Source organism: Callithrix jacchus, chromosome 19 (genome assembly GCF_049354715.1).
Source record: "Callithrix jacchus isolate 240 chromosome 19, calJac240_pri, whole genome shotgun sequence".
Taxonomy (NCBI): domain Eukaryota; kingdom Metazoa; phylum Chordata; class Mammalia; order Primates; family Cebidae; genus Callithrix; species Callithrix jacchus.
In genome coordinates this window covers 25,091,302-25,109,132 of record NC_133520.1, presented here as the reverse complement: position 1 = coordinate 25,109,132, position 17,831 = coordinate 25,091,302, and the positions used below count along the sequence as shown (strand labels likewise).

The 17,831-nt window shown below is 36.1% G+C and overlaps 1 protein-coding gene across 11 annotated transcripts in view; it reads right to left on the bottom strand.

Moving 5' to 3' along the window:
* Positions 1 to 17,831, bottom strand: part of NEK7 (NIMA related kinase 7) — a 151,703-nt gene that overhangs the window by 121,898 nt on the left and 11,974 nt on the right. The window lies entirely within an intron of this gene.

Genomic DNA, 17,831 nt, shown 5'->3' with positions numbered 1-17,831 from the left:
ACAAAGTAGGTCTCAGCATTCCTTGCCAGCCTGTATCATAACTGGCAAATAACAAAACAAAAACTTGCTCCTTTTAATATCCTCACCTTTGAAACCTTTAAAGGAAATTCTAAAGGCAAAGGGAAGTTCAATAAATCTATTTATTTTAATGGATTCAATATTCTATTCTGCCAAATATCACATACAACTGATATGCCTTAACATCACTTGAATTCATTGCTAAACAGAAAATAAGCAGAAATATTTCAATAGCTATAGAAATAATTTCAAGTACATCCTTTCACAAGTAAAAATGATTTGTTAATCATTTTACTGTTCTAAACATATTTACCATAAGTTAAGTAATATGACCACTAGAAAGGTGATCTGCTAAAATCAATCTTCCAGCTAGTTAAGGGATTGTACATATTGTCTCTTTCTTTGCATTACATACCTCCTTTGAGATAAGGTTATCTCCTAGATAGAAGACTATGTGTGTGAGTATTAGCAAAAAAAGATGATTTACAGATTTTCATTTTCACTTTTAGTATTTCAGAATGTGCCTACTGGTACAGCCTAATGAAAATGAAATAGAAATGACAACTAATCCGGAAGACAACCAGCAACTAATCACCAACCAGACTGAACAAATAATGCCTTCTCTGCCCCATTTCCTCTTCTCTCAATTTTAATAAAATAGTTAAGTCTCAGTACTCCTCGCCAGCCTGGTACTCAGCACTCCTTGCCCCAATTTTAATAAAATCAAGAGAAGAGAATATGGGGCAGAGAAAGCATTTCAGGCAGCATTACCTATAGATGGGAGATAATGTTTGGTCCTCACACTCATTATAAAGCTTACATTTCATGGATGGTCAGAGGTGACTGGCAATTTTCAATATGTCAGAATAAGGTATTTCTTAAATTTCTAATTTTTTAAATATTAGAATACTGTAACTTAAAAAATTAGATACTAGTTCTACAAGTCAGAGTAAGACTTTCATAGATCTACCAATAAAGCTCTACTGAGGCATTTTTAGATGTGAGATAATTCATTTGCTCCCTACTAAAGGAATATAAAGTTAAAAAATTATTTCATATGCAGTTTCACAAATCTGGACAACACATAAAAGATGACAGCAATCATTGAAAGCACTTCTTTAAAAACACAGTATCTGGCAGAAAAATCTGGTTTATCTCAACTGATGGACACTATTTATGAAGAACAAAGTTCAAACACAGATTCACCAAGCAAAAAGCTTTCTCTTCTGACAAAAAAAGAAAAAGGGAGAGAGAGAGAATGGACTAATATGTGAAAGAAGTGCCTCAGAGAGGATAAGCAGACATCTATAATAGTGTGTCCAGTGTCTATATTAGATGCTTGCTTGTACACTAAAAACAACAGTAAAGACACTGTTTTTACTTTAAGTTTTCCTAGTACCTTTCAAAACTGTCTTGCCACAAGACTCTCCCAAAATCAACACTATCTACTTCGGTTAAAAATATTTTGTTGGGGATGCCAAGGGAAGAGAATTGCTGGAAGCCAGAAATTCGACACCAGCCTGAACAACATAGTGAAACCTTGTCTCTACAAAAAAAAAAAATTAATTAGCCAGGCATTGTGGTGTGCAACTTTGGTCCCAGCTACTTGGGAGGCCAAGGCAAAAGAATCACTTTAGCCCTGGAGTTTGAAGCTGCAGTAAGCCATAACGGCACCACTACTCTCTAGCCTGGGCAACGCAGCAAGATCCCGTCTTAAAATATACATATTGTGATTTCATTAATGGAGGTAGGGGTAATCTTGCTGTAGTTGCCATGGTTGTTGCATTGTGTGCATGTGTGTTTCAATGTTGGTAAACATGCTTTAAACACAAATCAATTTTATTTAAGAATTCTTGCATCAACCATCAGTCACAAATCCCCTTGATCTTTGAATGACCTAGAAAAATAATGAAACAGTTCTATGAATTTGTAAGCAGTCTGACTATTTAAAATAAAATATACTAAATTTTCCAACAATAGCCATGTAAAATTCGTCTGTCAAACAGATTGACAGGAAGTCAAGCCAATCAACTGACGAGATAAAATTTAGAACTGCTAAATGCTATTTCATCTACTCCTTCAAGAAAAATCGCAGAATCATAAAGTCATAAGCCAATTGTTATAAAGAATTCTTGTGTCTGAATAAGTGAAACATTGCATACATTTACTTATACTGTGTTTGTCATTTGTGAAAAACTGCCCAGTGAATAAAGTCAAATCCATATATGCTACAAGGGTACACAGTACGGTGTGAAAAATTACCATTTTTAAAATATAGCGCAGTAATAACAAATGTTCTTCGAAAACTCTAAAATCTGGCATGTACAATCTCATTATAAAATCATTTTAAAGCAAGCTGCTGTTAAACAAACATCCGACTGTTAAACAGACCAGATACCACGAACATACCTACTGTTCAAATAAGCCCAGGGTAGGCACCTACATTCCAAGATTTCCACTTACAATATCTGTTAGGATAAAATGGAATAAAGGAAAGACAAAAAAATTGGTTTTACATTTTCTTCACCTGTTTTTTTTGAACCACTTCAGCGTTATGAATGACATCAGACCATTAAAAATGCCTCCTAGAGTCACATGCTATATTTATCACCACTGTGTTTCCAATGCTCAGAACACCATAGGCACATAGTAGGCATGTAAGTATTTGCTGAATGAATGAAAAAATAATGCCTGCTTCAGTTTGCTTCATCTTGATAAACTTATAAAACATTGGTAAAAACTGCCTCTAAATACTAATTTAGAGTAAAAACAAAGCAGAAATTTGAACATTTGTTGTGTCAATTGACTAACACGTTTAGGACATTATTAACTAAAAATGTTTATTTACTATAAGTCAGAAACATTTCAAAGTATAACATTTAGAGGGTCAGCATGCATAATATTCAATTGGCTTCAATTAAATTAAATCATCCTAGAGTACCTCTTTCACCATATCTTTCACTGTATCATTCTTTTTTAAAAAACATTTCTGATGATTCTGCAAAATCTTTACAATAAATTCCTTTCCCTGAAATTACAGGCCCCTATCTATTCAACAGAAATTTACTAAACTCCTTCTTTGAACCAGGCAGGTACTCAGAATGGTTCCATTAAAGAGCTCACAGCCTAATGAGGAAGTTGTATTCTCAAACATCTGCCAGAGACATGGCCACATGAAAAATCAAGAAAAATCTGAAGTTTCAGACTAACAGTGTAAGCTCTAAAGACTGATTTTTCAGATGGGAGTTATAGGGCTGATTTTTCATTTTACAAATACCACTGTTTTGGCAGCTATAAACAGAATGAATCAGAACCTCATGTCCAACTTACTTCTGCCAAACTGGCCCATTTCTGAGCTTCAGAAATCCTATTACAATTTCACCTACCACAATGGCTGCCTCTCAAAGCCCAGCACAAATCCCTATGCTTCCATGAGGTCTCATTCAAACCAAAGCAGACATCCCCTTCCTATGACATCCCTGTAGCAGCCCTATACTATACTATGGTACTATGGTATAAAAAAAAAGTCAATGATCAATTAATTTGAAATCTAAAATACCAGGAAGGATAAAGTTTTCATCTGCTTAGAGTGACATGTCAAGTATATGATTGACGTAACAAAAAAACTAAGCTAATGCTTAGTTTTGCTGGATTTGTTGTTGTTTTTCTCAACTATTTAAAGATGATGCCATGGTCTAAGAGTCCAATTTGTAATTAGTTATCTCATCAAAGTAGCATGGTAATTATCATTTGTTTAAAGTTAGCAGGAAAACTATATAAAATGGGTGAACTTCTTGGTTTGATAACTTGTCCCATTTTGACCTTTTCCATTTAGATATCTCTCTTACATTAGAAATTAAGTCAATCATATTATGAATGTATATTTAAGGCATCATTTTATAAAGCATTTTATAGACAGTTTTTCCTATTAGAAATCAACATTGAAAAATGTGTGAGCTATAAGCCCATTACTTATTCACACTTTTATTTTTAGTAAATGACTATATGGACATAATTTATTTAATAAGGCTGTGAATTTATTTTCTCAAAGTAAAGACTAAATGTCCTCTTACTGAAAATATTCCATGTTTGTACTCATTGTGATTCTTCAACAAGCAAAAGTAACACATCATTTCACTACCTCCCTAAAAGATTATGATAATTATCAAAAATTATTACAAGGTCAAAATTATCAGCAAGAAAATGCTGTACCCAAAGGGGAAAAATGTGTTAAATAACAACAAAAATTATGAATTCCAGCCCTGACTCTATCACCACCAAGCAAATGCAAGCTTCTCAATGCCCTTCCTATACCATCTGTCATGTGAGGAAAGTCTTGCCCATTCCTCAAGCAAACTGTTACAAAGGAAAGAAACCTCATCCAAACCTCTTCTTATATTTTCATCTAGCTATACAGTTAAAACAATAGGTCTCAGCATACATCCTGAATAAATTACTTTAAGGAATAAAATGTTAGTAACAATGATTCTAAACTATGATACAACTTCATTATTGATTAAATTCCTCTATAATGCAAAGGCTTTTAAATATTAGTTCAAACTGAATGCTTACTTTTAACTGAAAATCCCCCAAAAAACGGAGGGGTAGAAATCATGATTCTCTCTGGCCATGATTTTTAAGATTTCTCAATTTTATGTTTATATGTACTCTTCTAGCAAAATGAGTATCAATATGCTTTATTGACATTTTACACTTATAATTTTGTATTTTTCAAAAAGTTTCCACTGATATCTTCTCAAAACTTCACAGTGGAGTGGGACATAATTTCCAGATTACAGACAAGAAACTCCAAAGAAAAAAGTTATACAACTTAACCAAAATTACAAAAGGAGAACACAAAGGAACTCAGGTTTCCTGACTCTTATAAATCAGGATTAAGTTAAGTGTGTTTACACATACATGTCTGCACACATGCATGGCGTACACACACACACACACACACACACACACAGTCTCTCTCTCTCTCTCTCTCTCTCTCTCTCTTCTAACTGTAGCTTCTTCCTGGCAATAGGAAGACTGCAGAAATCTGCATACAAATAAAATTTTCTTAAACTCTGTAAAACCACAGTTGAAGGCTAGGGTTTCATAGACTATAAAGGCAGTCCTCAAGACCACAGAGAAACTGTTTAGCCCAAAATCCAACCACATCCTGGACAGTCTGTGCCAACCTCAGGTCCCAAAGTCCCTTGATTTTCCTAAATGAACAGTTCTATTCTGTGGGAGCCATCCTCATGCATCTTGCTCTACACCAAAAATAATCCTTTTTTTTAGAGTATTTATTACACCCCTTCACTGTTCAAGAATCATTATTAATTCTGTCACTTACCTGTTAGACAAAATTAAAATTCAGCTTAAGAATTCAAAAAAATAAAGCAAACATAAAGGCCCATAATGAAGAATGTCTATTTCAGTTTTGAAAAGCCATGTACGTTTTACATTTAAAAAAAAGTTTCACACACACACACACACAACACACACACACACACACAACACACACACACACACACACACACTTCCTAAAATCCACTGTAATCTAAAAACCACATAAGGATATGTTTCCAAATAATGTTTTCATCTAAGAATCACTATAGTATAGAATGCCTAAAAATGCAAGGCTTTATATTAGAATTGGCAACAGAAAATGTAAAAATTAATAAATTTCCTGTATTCAGTGAGTTTAAATTATAGCAGCTGAGAAGAAATAAGGACAAACTTATATGAAATTACAGTATGTTTTTATAGTGACCATGTTCCATATCAAACAAGTCTCATTTTTCTAAGAGGCTCTTCCTTTAAAAAAGAAAAAAAAAAAGGAGGGGGTATGTATCAAATGATATCAAATGCTTTTCTGCTCTACTAATCTTATCTCACAAATTTTCTTACTGAACCAAATGAGATAATGAATCAAATAACTAGATCTCTTCCACTGCATCATCTTTACATACTCAGATAAACCTTGGTTGGCAATGACTAATGACTCTTTAACTGTACCATTCCTTTTAATTTTATTGAAGCATTCTATATCTATATCCAAAAGTGCTCTTCAAACTCTGCTCTTGAAAACATTAGAATTCCAGAAGTTGTTAATCTGTCTTCCATGACAAAAAAAGAAAAAAAAAAAAAAGTAGCAGGTAGAAGGTCCATGGTCAAATGAATCTGTAGAATAAAGTCAAGTTGGTTTCTTTGCTGTAACACTTCTTAGGGATTCAATTACACTAAAGTGCACTATAAACCCCCAAAGAGTACCGTATGCAGATTTTTCCAAACTTGTCTAACCACAAAATTCTCCTATAGAATTTATATTAGCTTGGAAAAGTCTGGTAATCTATTGAACATAGTCTGGTCAATATTTGACCAAAATATCCTCCTTTGGGCCAATACCAGGCTTTGGTATTAATACCAGGCTTTGGTATTAATGTAGTAACTCAAGAGCATGAATTCAAAGATTCCTATTCATCTCAATTTAAAAGTAAAAAATGTTGAAAACAGGATTACCAGTCTGATTGGGAAGGCAACTCATATTAATTTAATTCTTCCATAGTCAGTCTATTCCTTATGAGGGCTTGAGCTGATTTATAAAGTTGTTCTTTATCTTATTTAGTGCTTTTCTTCATTAAAATCTACTCTGAAATTTATATTGCTACTCCTCTGTGTTTTCTGATGTATTTTCCTTATAAATCTTGGCTACTTTTTTATTTTTAACCTTTCTAGGTTGATTTTTTCTAAGAACATCTTTTGAAAGTAGCACATAGTTGAGGACCTCTCTTTAATCTGAGTCCTTCTTTTAAATGAAAATTTAATATACCGTCTACACATTGTTTTGTTGACACTTGTCTTTTATATTCTTATTTCTTATGTTTCCTTGCTATTTTTTTTTCACCTCTTGCCACATGGAGGATGTTTGCTTGCTTGATTTTGTCTAGCCATTTGAAAAACAAACATATCTTTCCTTATCTTAATTCCACTAATGGCGATTCCAAGCTGCTTAAAGGCCTCCTTTAACAAGATTTTGGTTTCCTTCTTCTGGCACACAATCCGAGGTTAGGTGAGGAACTAATCATGCCATCACTTTTCCCTTTCCCTGGCACTCCATTCCCAGTTCTCAGATTATAGATTTTATAACCATAACCTAAGTTATTCTGACATTTAGTACTATTTCCCATCTTGCATAACAAACTGTTTAGTCTTGCTTCTACATTTATTTCAATGCTTTTTCTCAATGCTTTTGTACAAACATGTCCCCTTCCCAAACTCTTAATAGTATATCTTTAAGTAATTTTTTATAAAGCTCATATGTGATACATTTTCTCTGAAAGTTGAAAATAAAAAAATATTCTGTTGCCATGATACATGAACGATAATTTGGCTGTGTATGCCCTTTTTTAGCCACAATCCTCAACTTTAATTTTGTTAGATCTCTGAAGTAATTGTTCCATGACTTCTGGCATTTCATGATATTGAAGAGAATACTTTGATCCCTTCCATTTCTTGGCTGAAGAACAGTAATTTACTTTCATCAATTACTGGTTCAGAACTGTGTGTTTACCTACTACTACTTAATCTAGTACTTGCTTGAAGTAAATCAAGCTAGCAATATGAATCACTAAATAAAGAATACGATAAGGAAATTATTTTATCTACTTTTATTATTTCTACAAAAAAATGAGTCTTTTGCTCTGTGATCGATAAACAAGTCTGCTGATTCTCTGAAGTTTCCTTTAATAGTAAGTCCCTTGGTTATTTAAATCAATAATCACCCATTTTCAGCTGGCACATAACCTGTGTCATACATACCAATGATTTATAAACGTGTAGCTCCAGAATCTCATTTCTAACTCTTCTTTCCGCCTGATATCTCAAACCCAACATGTGTAAAATCTTGAACACTGTAAACTGTTTCTACTCTGTATTTCTTTTCTTACTGAATGACATTTTCATCCAGTCATCCCCTATAGTCCCTAGGTCATACCAGATGCTTTTTTTTTTTTTTTTTTTTTTTTGATGGAGTTTCGCTCTTGTTACCCAGGCTGGAGTGCAATGGAGCAATCTCAGCTCACCGCAACCTCCGCCTCCTGGGTTCGGGCAATTCTCCTGCCTCAGCCTCCTGAGTAGCTGGGATTACAGGCACGCGCCACTATGCCCAGCTAATTTTTTTTGTATTTTTAGTAGAGATGGGGTTTTACCATGTTGACAAGGATGGTCTCGATCTCTTGACCTCGTGATCCACCCGCCTCGGCCTCCCAAAGTGCTGGGATGACAGGCTTGAGCCACCGCGCCCGGCCCCATACCAGATTCTTATACTCCTTTACCTCCACATAAGTCCTCAACTACTAATTCTACCTCACAAACTTCATCACTCTGCTTATCCCAGACCCTCGTGATCCTTGCTATTAACTGCCCTTCCTGATGTTAGTAATGAAATCCTTTAATACCCATTTTATATATATACACACACATGAGATAAATCTAAGATGAAAATCTATGTCATAAGCCTCCTTAAAACCCTTTAATGAATAAAACGTAATTTCCTCGGCCTCACTCTTTACTTGCCAGCACTTTCCCCCACATAAGTACCATGCTCTGGCCTTAATGTGAACCATTTATAATTCCTCCAAATGCCAAATTATTTCATATCTATGTGCCTCTGACACTGACTATGACATCTTACTGAAATACTCAACCCAGCTAGTCGGCCTGGTCAATCTTGCTTGGTACTCAGGTAGCCCTCCGTAAAATACTTATTTTAAGCATCTGTCTCATGTATTTCAATGAATCAGTTGTCTGTCGATCTTAGGCTCTACCCATTACCTACAGATTAGCAACTACTACTCAAGGGCTGAATCTGTTTGTTCTTCATTTTTATACCTCCAGCACACATGAAGATCCCATAAATATTTGTTGAATAACTAAACACATTTAGAAAACAAAACGAGAGATTAAAAGACTACAGGTCCAACCATCAGGAAACCTTAGTTCAAATTCACATGAGCACCTACTTTCGATTAAGGACAACATATCCGCCCTGTGTCTCAGTTCCCTCCCTCTTATGGAAAGTTCATAATGAGTACACAGCATGAGAAGACATCTCATGTCTCACATCATTATCTCTGAAATAAATCAAAACAGGGCACTTTCTACTGTAAAAGAATGGCTGGAAGAATCAAGTATTAACAGTTCTCAAGAGTGTTAAGTGGCATGCAAATGCAAGATGGTATTATTTCTTCTGTTTAGCTTTACAGAAGAGCTTCCCTACAAGGATGTGAAAGACAAGTGATACTTATTCAGCCCTTTTAAAGTATATCCAAAAAGCTTTTGATGCACTCTGTATTTGTTTAGGTTAACTGTGGACACAGAATGCTACGACAAATTCCCCTTGTGTTTGTATATGCCCTTCAGTTACTCACAGAGCAACAACTAAAGTCTGGCCAAAGCACATGCTCACTAAGCTAATCATTCAGGGCAATACTAGAAAAATCATGACCACCAAACTGATGCCAAGAGCTGAGATAAACAGCTTGGAACCATTTTCAAAACCAGATTTTAAAAAGCATTCTACTGCATTCCTTGTACTAACTAAGTCATAGTATGAATTCTATCATAACAAAGTTGATAAGACCCTATGGAATACAGGCTAGTACCTGGAAATACTTTCGTTAGTATGAATTATTTATGGTAAGGTTATAATGAAGTCTTCATTTTTAAGAGCCTTTGGTCTGTAACAAGTACTCACTAACAGAAAAATCACACACCAAAAATGAAAAACACATTTAAATAAAAGAAAATTTTAATGAAATTTTCTAAATTAATTTAGAAAATATATTTAATCCTTACAGAAAGACTTATCAACTGCTCATATTTATTCATTAACAAATATTTTTTGAATGCCTAATCTATTGCAGACACCGTTCTATGTATTGATTATTCCTGAACTTTCAAAATGCTTTCTTTACATACTAGTTTAAATAAATCGTAGTTTTTTAAAAATGTTAAACAGGTTTTATTAGCATCTTACAAATCTGACACTCTCTCCTAAGCATCCAGTTTATTTTCTAGTCATGAGTTACTTACTAAAAGTCTGTGTAATATAAAGTAGTTTTAAAAGCTTTTCCTATCATGTGGGTATGGTGCCTCATGCCTATAATAAGAGGCTCACTTGAGTCCTGGAGTTTGAGACCAGCCTAAACAACATAGCGAGACCCCATCTCTACAAAATATTAAACTATTAGCCCAGTATGGTGGTTTGCACCTGTGGTCCCAGCTACCTGGGAGGTAGTTAGGAGGAGCACTTGAGCCCAGGAGGTTGAAGCTGCAGCAAACTATGATCCTGCAACAATACTACTACTCCAGCCTGGGCAAAAGAGCAAGACTCTGCCTCAGAAAAAAAAAGCTCTCCTATCAATTACTCTTCTTGATGCTGCTAAAAACTGGGCAAGGAAACTTGATCTCAGTGGTAAAGCAATGTCTGACTCCGAGAGCTACTCAGGTCTTCTGATGTCCTCTACAATGAACTTTTTCACTATCCCTTACTTAGGCCCTGGATGAATTCTTAAGACCTGAGTTAGTCAGAACAAGAGTCGATTTAATGTATAATTCGGTTAGCAGGACACAATGAATGTTTCGCAAAAGAAACTAAGTCTGTTGCTTCTTGGAAAACTCATTGCCTTCTTCCTCTTCCCACCTACATCTCCACGTGAACAAAAAACAAAGAGGCATAACACTTATACCTTTGTTTCCTCTCTCTTTTTTTTTTTTAACCAAGCATAAACGTCAATGCAAATTAAGATTTCAAAAAGGTAAAATTAAGGAAGGAAAAAAATCAAGTATATGAAAGCCACTACCTAATAGTTACAAAAAACTATCCTTGTACTTAATAACAAGATTTTTCAATGTACAAAGTAATACTGACTACAGACTTTCAAAGTGAAATTATATAATTGATAGCCAGTTAAATTTTGTTTTCACAAACTTTCTGAATCTGTGAAACTCCATATTCCAAATTAAAAATGGTCAAGTGTCAGAAAGATGGTCTATAATAAGAGGTTTTAAAAAGTCTTATTAAGAATGGAAATAAGATTATTTTAGGTTGACAAAAAAAATACCTTACGTGCTGGATTTGCAACGTAAATCAAAGCTATATTTTATGTTTGAAAATTTACCTTCTGGGAAACTAAATTTAATTGGTTATATATTCTTTATATCTCAGAGCTAAACTATGCTTTGAATGGACTGTGCAAAGTTAACTTAGGCAGCTGCTAAGCAAACTTTCTCACCAAACTCTGTCAAATTATTTCAATCCTGACCTGCACTATCTTGGAATTCCTCTCTTGCTCTTTTGAGCACAGACCATAAAATCATGCCAAACTCTATGTGAATGTCTTTTAACATACATAAACATATACTTGAAACTAATGTGCTTTCTCTGGCATACTTACATGTAAAATTATTATTTTACGGAAATACTATCCAAAGAATAAGAAAAATTAAACGTAGGAATAACATAATGTTATACTGATGAAGCTATCTAGGATGTTCTATAAAGTCTTTAAATATAAAGGACTCTGACCAAATAAATGAAAACCTAATTAATACTGACTATAGGCTTTCAAAATGAAATTATATAATTGATAGACTGTTAAATTTTGTTTTGTGAAATCTTCTGAATCTGTTTCAACTAGTTGAATAGTTGACCATATTCCAACTAGAGAATGGTCAAGTGTCAGAAAGATGGTCTACAATAAGAGGCTTTAAAAACAGATTTATTAAGACTGGAAATGTGATTATGTTAGGTTGACAAGAAAAATACCTTACATATTATACTTAGGCAGCAAGTAACAGGTAAATTTTACTTTCCCCCAGTATTCACTGATTCATTGGGTATTCATTTATCTTTCAATAAAACTGTCCTTTTTTTTTTTTTTTTTTTTTTTTGTAAAGACGGTCTCCCTTTGACATCCAGGCCAGAGTAAAATGGCACAATCACTAAAACCTCAAACTCCTGAGCTCAAGCAATCCTCCCACCTCAGCCTCCCAAGTAACCAAACCATGCCTGGCTCATTTTTTTTTTTTTGTAGAGATGGGGTCTCCCTATGCTATTCAAGCTAATCTTGAACCCCCATTCTCAAGTGATCCTCCCACTTCAGCCTCCCAAAGTGGTAGAATTAAAGGCATGAGCCACAACATCCGAAAAACTGCCCTTTTAAGTGGGAGTTAATGAACAAGACCCCCAACACACCTTCTCTAGACAGACTCCTCTGCTGCTACACGAGTCTCTCTACGGATGACACCAGAGCTCTACTCCAGGAACACACCTCTCTGCTGAGCCTAAGACGCACAATCAATTGCCTGTTAGACAGTGTCACCTACATATCCCATGATATTCCAAACTCAGCATCACAGATGCATCGTCTTACCACCACGCAAAGAAACTGTTACTTATTAACTTAGTTACGATCAATATAGGTTTAATCAAGAATTGAGGGTATAATTCTAAACTATCTGCTTAAATAGGACTCTAAATTCTAAGCTGAACTGGTTAATATTTCTTCTCCTTTGCTCTTCAGCACTAGGCTCTAAGATGACAACTTCATCTGTAACTAAGGGAAAAGAGTATTTCAACTCTCACTTCCCTAGTTGAAATACTAGGAATACAGAGGCTAGGAATCCGAACAATTTTGACATTCCTGGGATTTGTAGGCACTGTACAGAGGAGGACCTATCTGACTGACTGAGCACCAAGATGGTTTGCCAAGGCCAGCTGTAAACATATTTTATATAAAGATAGGAGATTTCTTAAACTACATTGGGACAAAGTTTGTTCCTCCTAAGTCTCATGATAATGCTCCTACTGCTCATGAAAGACTAGAGTGTCAAAACTGAAAAAGAGTTAGAAAATATTCCAACAGGAAAGAACAGAGCTCTTTATCTCTGGTGAAAAGACATCCTTGTCCTCAATGAGGCAGTAAACACCCTGACATAAATTAAAGGTCCAAGGAATCTGCAACACAGTTAAGTTTCTAATTTATTTCATGCCATTTCAATAAAAAGTCACAGCTACTCAAAGATAGGGGAGAAGGAGAGGGAGAAAAGAGTGCTGATATCATCTACTCAGAGCACCAATCCACACCCCAGCTAAAACACTGTGGGCTATCCTAGACTCCTGCCTCTCTTATCTTCTCCAGCTCATTCATTAACTCATTTTTTTTTTTCAGTACTACTGATATGTCTACCACTGAGCTGCTAGGAATACAAAAAGAACCAAGGCAATTCTGATAGCTCAAGTTATTCCCAGGGGAGACATACAAAAACCGACTTTTACAATATAAGGAAGCAAGTACGATGACAGACACCATCACTGGGTATTGCTACTACAAGAGTTCACAGGAAGGATGTCAGGGTCTAAGCAAGCCATCAGGGTCAGGCAGGCCTTGCAGAAAAGACACCCAAGGTGAGTCTTAGGGACATGTGGGAGCTAACCAGGCAAAGGAGAAGAGGAGGTGCATTCCAGACTCAATCATGGAATAACTAGGGAACTACAAGCAATGCCCTAACACAGGAGCATGGGACGAAGCAGAGGAAAGTGCCAAGGCCCAAATAACAAAGTATTTTTAAGAGACTAAGTGGTTAGAAGTTACTCTGAAAGCAGTAACCAAAGGACTTTAAGCAAGGAAAAAACCAAGTTAGAATTGGCTAGGGGGCATTTCTTTAAAAAAAAATTAAAAAGCAGAAATAAATCCAACTCAATTTTAAACATAAAGGAGAAAAAAAGAAAAGACATTACAGAGAGTTCTATTTATAAAAAAGACATAACTCCTTTTTTTGGTAATTTTTAAATACACTGTAGTCTCACTGAAATATGAATTTTCAAGTCTGAACTTAATTCCTTCATATACCTCATAAATCAAACTTATTTTAATACGTGTTTTGGCCAGCTGCAGTGGCTCATGCCTGTAATCTCAACACTTCAGAAGGGTAAGGTGGGGAGGGCAGTTTGAGGCCAAGAGTTTAAGACTAGCCTGAGCAACACAGCAAGACTCCATCTTGAAAAGGAGTGGCGCAATCTCAGCTCACTGCAACCTCTGCTTCCTGGGTTGAAGGAATTCTCCTGCCTCAGCCTCCCAGAAAATAAAAACCATTTTTTAAAGAAATCTACCTTTGAGGTCCCCTTAACAATAATCTTGATTCTGTTTTGAAGCAAGTTTCTCATGTGCCATAACTACCAACCAAATAAAGAGATCATAAAGCATTAAAGCTTTTATTGTTATTACCACCAAATTTTGAAAACATAAAGCTATAAGTAACTTCACAATCACTTCCCAAGAGAAGAGTTCAATCTTTTTAGCATGGTGTTAAAACCATCAATTCACAATTAGTAATTATTCTTATGAAGGGAATTATCTCAAGTATTGATCTAGTCATTCTTTGTTTAACTCAGTGCAACATTTTCTCCATGAGGGGATTCTTGGAACATAGAATTAACTGGCAAAGAGATCGTCATACGTTTAATGAGTAAAAGGTTCCTACCCCTTTACGCAAAGCCACCACTCAACTTGAACTAGGAATGAACTGGCCTCTAAGGAAAGGAAATGTAAGTATACTCAGTGAACAGCTTAGTAAATCAGCTTCAAGTCAATTTAATCTAACTGCTGGTCATGTTTTAGTATCATGTCTTAATACTACGAACTTCTCTCTCACTTTATGACCTGTTGCTCAAGCCTCTAACTTAGACTTAATTGCCAAACCGGTCTCTGTCTGGTCTCCACATGGCTCCCCACTCACATCAAGTTCATGCCTGACACACCCCTGTTTTTCCTAGTCCTGATTCCCATCTCACTCCACTCTGAGATCTTTCAGAACCTGGAATTCAGAATTCAGATACAAAACCAAGCATCTCAGACTAGATGCCTGAATATCCTGACAGCGGCCATTCGCAGATTAGACTTTTACCTATTTCAAACAGTAAGACCTCCTTCATACCATGTTCTATGGGCCTGGCAGAGACATGTACCTGGCATGCATCCTAGACCTTCCCTGAAACCAACAGCTCAATTGTTCTGGACATTCTCTTACTGCTAAGACCTACCTAAGACCTTCTGCCAAGTGTAGTCTCTGGGAAGCAGTCATCTGAGATTCTTTAAATGGCCAGTTCTGACAAGAATGGTCCTAGGTCCTACAGAAAACACAAATCTGTACAGACATGATTCATACCTTCCAGAAGCTTATGCTCCAGCGAGGAAGCTAAGATAAGTATAACTGCAGCAAGAATCAATATATACTAAAGGCTTAAAGAAGCAGAAGAAAGAGGTTGATTTGTATTTTTTTGTATAGTACTTGAGCAGGACCTTAAAGAAAAAAGATTATTTTAATGCACTGAGATTGGACAGTGAAGTATAGAAAATAGACATTTAAAGTGGTGAGAAAAGCATAGAGTGGAGAAGCCAGAAAAGGGTACAAAATTCATCCAAAAAAACCCCAGTTGTTTGTTAGATGTGACTAATATGTAGGGGAATATATGGGAAATAAATAATCTAGAAAGGCAGGTCAGGAGCAAGTGGGGCTCCATTTACTGGCAGAGGAGCCGCCAAGATAGGCGAGCCAGGCAATATGCTACAGCATTTGATCATTCCTTTATTCTCATATTCTGCAATTAATAAAAACTAAAGTATTTTAAAGCATAAAGTTGGATATATGTTTTGATATGAAACACAATCCTCCAGACTCAAAAATAAATTTAAATATCTGACAGTCATGATCCAAAGTGGTTTCTAACTGTGGAAAGTTGGCAAATACACCTGGCATCTCCAAACAAAAATATGAAGCATCTCATTTAGCTACCTATTTCTATTGATTGAAAAATTGATCTTCCTTCCATGCTCAACCAGTAGATGAACGAGTTACTGAGCAGCAGTTATATCCATAATCCATTCATAAACAAACACAAAAAACAATATATTTTTTAAAAACTAACACATAAATCTAAGCCACATGTATGGACCACCTTACTTCTTTTTTTTTTTTTGAGACGGAGTTTCACTCTTGTTACCCAGGCTGGAGTGCAATGGCACGATCTCGGCTCACCGCAACCTCCGCCTCCTGGGTTCAGGCAATTCTCCTGCCTCAGCCTCCTGAGTAGCTGGGATTACAGACACGCGCCACCGTGCCCAGCTAATTTTCTGTATTTTTAGTAGAGACGGGGTTTCACCGTGTTGACCAGGATGGTCTCGATCTCTGGACCTCGTGATTCACCCGCCTCGGCCTCCCAAAGTGCTGGGATTACAGGCGTGAGCCACCGTGCCCGGCCCACCTTACTTCTAAACTATAAATTATGCACATGAATCAGCTGTACGACCTATATACTAATTTTATAATACAGAGAAACCTCAGAATAATCTTTTCAAATGAGTGAACATTACAGAAAGCTACTTCCCCATATTCCTTTCCCATATGTTCTGCCTACTCCTCTTCTTTGTTTTTAAAAGTTTCTTTTCTTCCTCCTACTTTATTCCAGCCCTTACATCTTCCTTGAACTTGACACTGCTATCTAGGTTTTTCTCTCTCACTCCTGTTACGGTACCTTCCTTAATTGTAATCATTTCACTCACTTTCAGCTACCTCCCAAATTTCTCTTTCTTTGGTCTGTGAATTGATGAGACCAAGTAGGAAAATGGGAAGAAACATAAAGAAATAGAAAAAGATGGATTACAAAGGAAAGTCATGTTATATATAAAATTTTTGGTGCCACAAAAGCAGTAGCACTCGAATATAAATTTCCTCAGCAAGGCAATTTATTTCTATAGAAGGGTGAGGTTCACAGACAGAACAATAGCAAGTGCACACCTGGACAAGGGAGGGGAAGTGGTACTTACTCCTGACAGAGGTCACCACTACTGCTGTGTCGTTCCCCTATTGGCTAGGGATAGACCACACAGTCTAGTCTTATTCCAACTGTATATTTTAAAGGGAGCAGGGGAACGAGCCGGAGTGGTGCGGTGGGCAGTTTGGTGGGAAGGAGAGATACGGGCAGGTCAGAGCAGGTAACCAGAGGTCAAAGCAGGTGACTAGAATGAGTCAGGACTGAGCAGGGGACCAGGGGAAGAGATACAAACTACTGATTAGGACTGTGGAAAAGATTGTTTACTGAAACTACAAGGAAGTTAAATTTTAAAATGGAGAATTAAAGAATAAGACAGCTGAACATATTGACATACTAATTCTTTGAGGAGAAACTTGGGGTTCACTATATCTAACAATAATCACAGAGTCATTCATCTTATAGCTGCCAGAAGGCTCCAAAGATCCACATGGTCTGTCCTCCAATTTCAGGCAAGTATGCCTCCCAAGTTCAGAGAGGGCTCGCCTCGATTTGAAACTGATTTTATACCAAGTCTGCCCAGTCAACTGGATAATCTTTTAAACATTCTCAAAATGCATATGCAAATACCCCACAAAGTTCACAAGTTAAAAAATGTGGAAATGCTAGGGATGACAACTCACTATACAAACAAAAAAAGGTGTAGGAATGGTAGTACTGCCCTGCCAGGGACCACACTCTAAGAGACAAAAGTCTCAACATTTTCTAACCAGATACTGTTAGTACATTATTACAGCCTATGCTTCTTCTATTATCTTAATCATTAACCACACCATCATTACTCTCCCCTAGGCCAGGCATTCAACTCCTAAACTGAGTACCATATATATTAGATTTAGCTCACACTAAGTGTCAGAACTTATGTTTGGTATTTGAAAAAAAAAAAATACACCTTGACTTGACCCACAACTTGACCCCTCTATGT